We start from the raw sequence: 10,774 nt of genomic DNA, 5'->3' as shown, positions 1-10,774 counted from the left end.
ATGTCTTAAATACTCATGGCACCATATCGCCATATGCATTGGCAGTAGCAAGTTCCTGTACTTGCTTGCAGCAGCAGCAATAATCTACAACTACAGCAATGCAGCAGCGTAGCAGATCTGTTCCGCCAAGACCAAATACATTAACATTGTCATATCTATCACCATGCTAAAATGTTCCGAGAGTTGTCATAATTGAAATGCATTTTTTACTTCCATAACCCAACTGTTGCGCTCTACCAAAGGATCAAAAATGGCATTTTATCATACTTATTCCTTTATATAATTATAACATTTAAATATGAACACAAAATTAGAATAATTGAATGTTATAGAAATGATATAAAAATAAATATAATAGTAAAGAAGAAAAATATTTCAAATATAAAAAATTAAAAAAAGAACTAAATTAACATTTAAATAAAATAAAAATGGCATGCAGCCTTCAATTATTTAAATTAAGTAAACATAACTTTAGGTCTTCCAACTTCTTGTCTTTTTATGATTTGTATGTCTTTTTTAATTAATTAATTAATAACAGTATGAAAAAAAAATCATAAAATAAATGGCAAAAAATAAACTAAAGTAAATACTGAGGTGACTGGTCTGCTAAAATATAATAGTAAAGAAGAAAAATATTTCAAATATAAAAAATAAAAAAAAGAACTAAATTAACATTTAAATAAAATAAAAATGGCATGCAGCCTTCAATTATTTAAATTAAGTAAACATAACTTTAGGTCTTCCAACTTCTTGTCTTTTTATGATTTGTATGTCTTTTTTAATGAATTAATTAATAACAGTATGAAAAAAAAATCATAAAATAAATGACAAAAAATAAACTAAAGTAAATACTGAGGTGACTGGTCTGCTATATCCGAGTGTTTGCCTGTGTGTGTGGTATTGTTCAGAGTTTAAGGCCTGACCCCAGAAAGTCCCAGAAACAAGCAGCTACGCGTTAAAAATCCAGACGGCGACCGACTTCAAGGGGCAGCAGGATATAAGCGTTAAACTACCTGTCAGCGGAGCTTGAGAACCAGACGAGCGAGTTAGAAGAGAGCCGAGGACAAGAACCAGGGATGGATGGAGGAAGTAGACGGGAGGTCACGACCAGAACGACCCCCGATGATGACCCATCTACTCACTGTGAACATGTTAGTCACGCATACACCACCATAAAACACACTCGCATAAACAGAAAAGCCTATTTCTGAGATGCTCAAACACATCTAACTGCAGTTTGTTGCATTATTTCAGCTTTGATGCGACATGCTAAAAGCGCTCAGGTCTGGTTAAAACCAGTCGGGCTTCGATTACAGACGGTCATAAATCTTCCCTCCAAAGCAGGCCTGAAAATCACAGCGATGATGGAGTAACAAGCGAAGGGAATCTTTTCCGCGAGATCCGTCCTGTAAATAACTTCATTGCAGTCAGGCGTTTTAACCCACACTTCAATAAAGTGACATCACTACTACTTTGTGCGCCGTTTCGGGAAGCTAGTCTGATGCTAAACCCGTTTCTCGCCAACAGGACCGAAGCCAAACTCATCTCAGTGTGAAATTAAAAGAGGCTAACGTATAAGTACGGGCCACTGGTTAAGTCTGCAAATACCGGAGCGTGGCGCTTCTCCAGGAAGACAAGCTCTGAAAGGAAAACAGCGCGGCTCAGCTGTGCCAAGAGCATCATAAACTCATATTGTTAACAAGCGGTGAAGTAGGGGACACGTCATCAGTACGTACACCGGGGCTTTGTTTTGGCGCGCTGACACTCAGCGAGTAATGGAGAAAGTCTGCAAGTAAGCCCTACTTAATGTCTTTAAGCCGAGGTTGTGCATGATTAACCAGCGAATGTTATTCTAAAGAGAAAAATGTCAAAATGTGTCAAAAACGACTTTGTACATCTCAGGTACAATTTTCCTCAAATGACTATTCTTGCACTATCCAATCATTTCCCAGTGGATAAAATGAAGTCCCTGGCTACATTAGTGCAGATGTAAAATGGGTTGCAAATGATATTCCATGTTGACTTTAAGGCCTTTTAATTGAGAATATTTGCCATTATATTGATGATATATATTATATACATGATGATTAAATGTGTGCTTATCAGTGATGATAATTAATCCAACAAGGTTTTTTAGAATGGTAGACTGCAGTGTAATTTTAGTATTATTTATAGACTATTTTAATATTTATTAATATTTTGAATTAGCTTTTAATTTCATATTTTTATTTTTTCTTTCATTTTAGATTTTTATTTTTAATATATTTTATTAATTTAATTTTTAAATATTTTTTTTATTTTAGTATTAGTAATTTTTTTGTCACTTCAACTTAAACCTGTTTTATTTTAGTAAGTTGCCAAAACAGTATTTCTAATATATATATATATATATTTTTTTAAGATTATGTTTTTCATCACATATGTTATTTTTATTTTATTTCAGCTTTATTTCAATTAATGAAAAGTTTTAGTGGTAAACCAAAAATAACAACACTGGTAGGTTGATTTTATTTTCTTTGTTTGGTGAATTTGGTTTTAGAATTTAAAGTATTGGTCATGGTTAATTGTCACATTTATATATTTTCATTTTCATTTCAATTTTAGAAATGTTGTTATGTGCCTTTGTATTTTTTTATAGTTTTTATTTATTATTTCTATTTAGCTTTATTTGTTTAGTTATTAATTTTAGTTCTTCAACTTCTTAAATACAGATAATTGCCAAAGCAACATTTCTAATATTAATTTAAGTTTTTCTAAATTCTAATCCTAATCTTATATTTATGTTTATTTTGTTTAAGCTACAGTGTTCCATAGCTTAAATTTTAGTTAAAAATAACAACACTGGTAGGTTGACTCCTTATTTGGTAAAAAAGAAAAAGAAAGGAAGGTTCTTTCAGATTTGCTTGGATTTAAAGCACTGGTCAAGGCTAGTTTTGACTGTTGAAGTGAATAGGTTAATGAAAGTCAACATGAAACAGCGTTCCCATCCAATTTTACGGATAAAGAGACATAAACAGATGTGGAGAGAGGTGCGGGTTCATCATCTGACTCTACAAATGTTTTAGCACTGATACGATCTCCTGATCTGTTTGACTATGATTACTATCTTCTGTCCTGTGAAGCACTGATATGTGGCAAAGTTTTCTCTCCATATCTGCATGTGTTTGTCTCTGCTCTCCGAGGGTCCTGTGCTGATATCTCCAGCTCTCTCTCTCTCTCTCTCTCTCTCTGAGGGATCAGGAAACACATCGCATGGACACATTCCTGAGACATGCAGAACACACACATGCTGCAAACACACATCAGTCATGTCCGTGCATGTCCGGATACTCGTACATATCGCACTCAGGTTTACATTTACCACTCTAACATGCCAAAATAACTCGCAAATGCATGGGTAGATGTCATATTTAATTTCACTGGAGTAACAACAAAGCTGTCTTACAGTCTTAAGGTTTGAACTTTATTCCAGTTTGTCCACTGGAAATTTTTTTGGAAACGTTTTTCTACGTTTTGTCAGCAACCCTAAGTACGCAACAGTAAAACCCACTCAACAGACTGTGTGTGTATTTCTTTCACTTGCGACAAATTAAATATGACATCTACTCAGCTGAGGTTCATTGTGTATATATCACTAACATAAACAGGCAAGTTAAAGTAGTACTGCGGTAAATCGCTCTTTAAAAGCTCAAAAGAGAAAAAAAAGAACGTAGTAAGAACGTAAATTCTAAAAACGCAAACAAAAAACTGGTATATTAAAACACCAGATACGAATGAGTAAAATGTCAAAAAGCCAAATATTAAGGTCAGATATAGTGTAGATACAGCTATGTTGTGAGTTAGTAGAGTAAGATGGTGTTACACAGGTGATAATGGACAAGAATAACATTTTGAGAGTTTTTTTGTGCTTAAATTAACATTTAAAGACTGTAAAATGCAGGTTAAAAACCTGTTAACTTAACAGTCAGTTTCCTTGCTGTAACAGAAGTTTTGCGTAACATTTCATGTTATTCTGAAGTAAATTAAAATACTATTAAATTACTATCAAATTTACAGTTTTTGGAGTAAAAAAGAACAGTAATTTACAGTGAAAAAAAAACATAAATCAACATTCCCCGAAATTCTTCACTTTTTATGGTATTGGTGAACTCACTTTTTATGGTTTTTCATTTAAATAACGTTTCTTCTCCGTTTTTTCTCATTAGTTATCCACATTACAGTTGTATGTTACATCTTATTTTATTAAATTTATGCTTATCGCATTATTTTAGTGTCATGTGTGTTACCATGATGGTGTTTTGTATTTTAGGTTCGTATATTAACATTACAGTATATCAGTTAATATTTTTTTTTACTGTAAATTTAAATTCAATCCATAAAACCTAACATGTTGCTACTGTATTTTTTTTTACAGTAAAGTTCTGGCAACCACAGCTGCCTTTTTTAGTGTACACTTTACAGATTTTTTTAAAAGTATAGTGCATTAAAGCTGTGCATTTACTGTATTAGTACACTGACTGCAAGAATTTTCACTCAGAAATGGCTAGTAAATTTCACAAATAATCACTAAGAATCGGCAAGTACACTCAGAATTAAAGGTACAAAAGCTGTCACTGGGGCGCTACCTATTCAAAAGGCACACTTTAATTCTAAGATTGAATTAAATGTGAAATTCTGAAAGACTGAATTTGTATTTTCTTGTAAAACGTACTGCAGTCATATTTGTTTTATCGACAATTTTGAAAAATCATTTTTACAGTGCATATAATAAGCTGCAGTGTATACCAGCGTGCGCATCTATCTCTGTCAGAGTCGGGTCAGTGTTGCAAACTGTGCCCTTTCCCATCTACCCTTCCCTTCCCCTAAAACAGCAAACCGTAAATCTGCTGCTCACCTACACAGAGAGACAAACCAACCAAACAATATAATCCTGACGACTGGCCCTACAGACGCCTGCAGATCATCACACAGATGTGTTTGTGTCCAGCAATACACTTTCAAAACAGTGACTCTCAACCTCAAGATCCACAGTATACTTGGAAAGAACAATGTTAAACAATGTTAAAACGCGCAACGCTGACCTCATACGTCATCCTCCCGGAGCTGCTTCCGTGTACAACTGCTGGCGCAAGCTACATTAAAGTGATTATTACGTTTTTAATATGGATATTTATCTTACAAAAACGCATCGATTCGCTACAGGAGGCCTTTGTTCACCCCCCAGAGCCGTGTGAGGCACTTTTTTTATGCATGGGCACTTTTTATTTAACTTCTTTTGGACTGAAGCAATGCAACACCTGCTGACTGCAATGAAACAGCTTGAAAGATCAAAGACAATTTTTAATATAACTCTTTTTAATATAGAAGAAAGTCATATACACCTAGGATGCCTCGGGGGTGAGTAAAACGCAGCCTAATTTTCATTTTTGGGTGAACTAACCCTTTAAGTACTGTACATTCTTAAGCTAAATGATAAACTTAAGCTAAATGAAGAACTTTGTTCCGAAGTGCAAGTTTTGAAAAATTCTTAAGAAGTTCTCAATGATTTTCTTAAGAACATCTATTAATTTTTTTTTCTTAAGAAGGAAATCACAGGTTTTGGTGATATCTGATTACATGACTCGCCATTCAACTCAATCAAAAACACCTCAAAGGCAGTTCTTCTTGAAGAATTGTATTCCTAAGAATGTTTTGTGAATTCGGCCTCAGAATGTCAGTAGAGCAACTGTATAGCAATGTGTTAATGCAATGAACACCTTAGTCACAATAAGTACAATTTACTAGACTCTAATGAAACCCACATACACACAAAAACAAGCCCTGCTACACAAACACTAGTGGTCACAAATGACAGATTCAGCAATTTGTTGCAGCATATGTACATTTCTGGTTGTTGTTCGTCAGCTTTATTTGTTTGTTTTCTGGGTCTCTCTTGTATTCACATTTAACGGGCACGGCTGGCATTATAAAACCACTGGCAACAGCACTGGAAATAAACAAATCGCAGCTATGGAGTTTCTCCATAACCCACTGTGTCTTTGTCTTCTGAGTGGCTGCTATCAGTCTTTATCTGTCTCTCTTTCTCTTCTTCTGTCTCTATCTGCTGTGCAGTATCTGTGTGTGTTTTTGGAAGAGTGCATGATAAGGTCACCATATGTGCAGCTTGTGTGTGTGTGTGTGTGTGTGTGTGCAGCTTGTGTGTGTGTGTGTGTGTTTATGAACATAACCTCAGCTGACTGCCATGGAGGTCTGACAGACAAACAAACACCACATGTCCTCCGTTACGTCATCTCTTTCCTATCCTTCCATTCCTGTCTTTTCTTTCTAAAGCAGACCGGATTAGTCACCTGAGCACGGTGCGCTGACCTGTCAAGTGTTTATCATACCTGGATGCACACGCGAAGACATCGGGCCCCACATAGCGATCATTGCTGAGAGCTGCTGAGATCATACCTCTAGCAAACCACAAACATCAGGCCGCTCATTCCACACATACCACACAACACTGAGAGAAGCAGCAGATCTCATCCAAACACTGCTGTGCTGACTGCATAGACTGGATTTTATGGGCCAGATTTACTAAACAAGGCAAATTAGCGTTAGAGCGCAATTCCATTAGCGCTGTCAAACAATTAATCATGATTAATCGCATCCAAAATAAACGTTTTTGTTTACATAATATATGTGTGTACTGTGTACATTTTTTATGTATATATAATTACACACATATGCAGTATATACAGTATATCTATATGTATTTGTATTTACATGTATATATTTATATTTATATAAAGCCAGTGCAATCTACCAAGAGCAGTGCAAATTACCGCCTGCTGCTTTTTTGGGCGTTAAATAATGCCGCAAATACCAGTGAATTGACGAGCGGGAATCTTAGTAAATCGCGTTGCGTGTCTATCTATCTATCTGTCTGTCTGTCTGTCTGTCTGTCTGTCTATCTGTCTGTCTGTCTGTCTGTAAACAAACAAACAACCAACCAAGCAAGTAAAAGTAAAATGCGCAAATCCTCAATTAATTAAAACATTTAAAAATTATTAAAACAACTGTTAGATATGTAAAATGAATGAATACACATATGCATACAGTACATGAGGAATTTATAAACAGGAAAATATTGCAGAAAGCATATTTTCACATTGTGACATTATTTTCATGATTAAGTACATTTTTCCTCCCAATTTTCAATATTGCATTGCAAAAAATATATTAAAGTACAATTTTCATATTTGATGTACACAATTTACGCACATTTTAATCAAAATACACCGCGCCAAGACAGGAGAATGAGTTTTTATTTTAATTAGGATAATGTGAATTTGAGGAGGAAATTGTCATGCAATAAGATCGCAAATGCTCTAAATATTTTTCATTCAAGTCATTTTGATTTTGGGATGAAATACAACCAATTTTTTTCATGAGATTCTCCCATTTACGAGCATTAACACGAGTCGGACTGTGGGAACCCTGAGTAGGTGACATCTCATGACATCTGACACGTCCCAGGCCAAAAGCGTGGTGTTGATTCAGTGGGCTCTGGTTACGGGGTCAGGGTCTATCAGCACAAGCGTCTGCCTCTGTTTAAACCACTTCTTCTTTAACCATCAGCACTTAGCAGGCTTTCCTCAAGCTCTCTATCTCTGTCTGAGCTCTTTATTTCACATTTACCAATGAACACGCCACAGGAAGAATCGCCAACAATTGAGCGGGTCATTATATGAGCAGAGAGGACCAGGTGGAAACGTCATTATGGGAGTCAGTTCTATAAATGTCATATTCACATGAGCGGGTGTGAGACAGGAGTTTGGCATCTGGACATGAACACCTGGTTTTTACAGTACACTGCTGTGGGCCAACCACACTTGGAACTACAAAGTCAAGTCAGCCTATGGCCGTAAAAACCAAATGAATTTCTGTCGCTCATGCTAATGGCCGTCTCTGAAAACGCTAAATATGTTTCACTGCTTCCAAACCTCAGGCTGACTCTGAAGAACCAGTTGAGCAGAGACTAAAGCAAAAATAATCCGGAAACACATGATAAACTAAGACATTTAGATGTTTTACCACGTTACTGACAGCTTTGTTAAGATACAGTTAGTAAGTAAAGCATGCAAAGCAAGTACATACAGCAAATAAGAGTCATTTAAGAAAGAATGGGAGTAAAGCAAATAGAAATAATAGAAAAAAATGGAACTATAAAGCAAGTAAACAAGTAAAAGTGCTACATTTAGACAGAGCAAATCAATTATATAAGACATATTTAATTGTTTATTTAATTAACATGAACTAATTAATTGTTAGACATGTAAAGCAAACAAACAAATAAATGTGGAATTTAAAACCTGAAAAGAAAAGGAAGAAAAGAAAATGTATGTGTTTTCATCTTTGTATGAAAATTCTTTAAATAAATAAATAAACAAACAAACATATAAATACATTTTACAAAAGGAAAATTAAAAAGGAAGAAAAAATAGTTATAAAAATTGTATGCTTTTGCATATGCAAATATTTTTGTTTTATAATAGTAATAATTATAGTTTTTTATAAAGTTATAATAGTTTTATTATTGCACTGTTTTTATTTGTATATGTTTATTTAATAAACAAACAAACAAACAATTAAATAAATAAATGAAGACACTTAAAAAGGAAAATTAAAAAGAAAAGAAAAGCTTATACTCAACTGGTACCATTTTTTTGTTTTGCTTTGTTTTTACATACTGTAAGTTGTTTTCTATTTTGTGTTTTTATGTGTTTTTCATCTTTGTAAGGAAATTCCTTAAATAAATAAATACATTTTACAAAGTGAAAATAAAAAAGGTGATGTTTTTGCATATGCAAATATTGTTAGTTTGTTTGTTTTATTTTTGCACTGTTTTTATTGTTATACTTTTTATGAAATGAATAAATAATGAGGAACTTAAAAAAAAAAGAAAAAAGAAAAAAAAAAAGAAAAGAAAAGAAAAGAAAAGATAAAAGCCTACTTGCATACTCTAAGTTGTTTTGCACTGTTTAATTTGTATTTTTGTATGCAAATTCTTTGGCAATACAAATGTTTAAAATGCCAAAAAATATTTGTCATGCCAAAAAACAGAAACAGAGAAGCGGAAATGCGGAGAATGAGAAAATGATGTATAGGACTAAAGCACTGGTGCAGGATGAAGAAACCTCAAATGTTTATTTTACTGATGAGTAATGACAGACGAGTGTTTGGATGTGAATGTGGAAACCACACACACACACACACACACACACACACACTTGCAGGCTGAGCTGATAAACACATGAAGTGTTCCTCTGTCCCGCTGACACCTGTCACATACTGAATCCTTCAGTGCCATCAACAGCCTGTCTGTACAGTCTAAACTTCCCCTGTTCTTACGAGATTTACTGCACCTAAAACCCAAACCAGAGAGCGCGGAGAGCTTTCATCTGAGCCCCCAAGACGTAAACACACCTTAAACAGGACGACAGATACATCATTAGTGGATCTTAATGCACAGTATAAACTGCATACTGAATACTACTGTCAAAAAATAGCATGCAACATTTCAAAAACCAGTTGCGTATGTTTAATTTAAACAGTCACAGAAATACCATGCACACTATACTTTGAACTAGTAGGGGTAGTATGGTAGTACACAACTCTAAACAGCCAGAGAGAGATGCTCTGTTCTTCTGATAAATTGCATGAGGAGGATTTATTTTGTGTGAACAAACACAGTTTAGCCCGGCATCGTCTGCGCATCGGATCTGCACTAAACACTTATGAAATCGTTTATCTGTTCCTGCCGTTCAATGTAATGTGTTACAGATGTGCTGTCTGCATGTGCACTTCATATACTGTAAATACACATCACAGAAAGGATATATAGGGGTGGATGACATACTTCTGGGAAGCTGACATGCTAAAACTGGGTTGAATTGCATTTTGCTATTTCATCATTGTGCATGCAGCTTGTATGTTCAAATGAAACCGAACATTTGTAGTTTTAAAAACTACACGGAACAAGAAAGCAGTCTCATCACTGTGATGCAGGTCTCAATAGAGTTACTGTTACTATTTTAAACCGTTCGCAAGCACACGGCAGCTGATGGTTTATAGTTCAGTTACTGGACCATCAAGAGCTGCGAGGGAAGATTTCAGCATGAGAATCACGTCTTGAGAGCAGCTTTCTGTGGTTTCGGGTTCATAACACATGACCTGAGATGCACTGACTGTAATGGAGACTGCAGAACTTCAACAAGCTCATTTAAATCCATTCACAAGTAACAAAGAGATATTTGTTGATTCCATTAAGAGCCAGAAACTACTGAACTTATGAATGATAGAACGATATATACATAGAATGATAGACAGAACGATAGATATATAGAATAATAGATAGATAGAATAAAACGACAGACAGACAGACAGACAGACAGATAGATAGATAGATAGATAGATAGATGACAGACAGACAGATAGATAGATGACATACAGACAGACAGACAGATAGATAGATAGATGACATACAGACAGACAGACAGACAGATAGATAGATGACAGACACAGACAGACAGAAGACAGACAGACAGACAGATAGATGACATACAGACAGACAGACAGATAGATGACAGACAGACAGACAGACAGATAGATAGATGACAGACAGACAGACAGATAGATGACAGACACAGACAGACAGACAGATAGATAGATGACAAACAGACAGACAGACAGATAGATAGATGACAGACAGACAGACAGATAGATGACA

General features: G+C 35.0%; 1 protein-coding gene across 1 annotated transcript in view; it reads right to left on the bottom strand.

Moving 5' to 3' along the window:
- Positions 1-10,774, bottom strand: part of coro7 (coronin 7) — a 155,019-nt gene that overhangs the window by 18,885 nt on the left and 125,360 nt on the right. The window lies entirely within an intron of this gene.

This window comes from Sinocyclocheilus anshuiensis, unplaced genomic scaffold, assembly GCF_001515605.1.
Source record: "Sinocyclocheilus anshuiensis isolate Anshui unplaced genomic scaffold, SAMN03320099.WGS_v1.1 scaffold1075, whole genome shotgun sequence".
Taxonomy (NCBI): Eukaryota; Metazoa; Chordata; class Actinopteri; order Cypriniformes; family Cyprinidae; genus Sinocyclocheilus; species Sinocyclocheilus anshuiensis.
The sequence above is the reverse complement of the archived record's forward strand: the minus strand, read 5'-3'. Positions and strand labels throughout refer to the sequence as shown.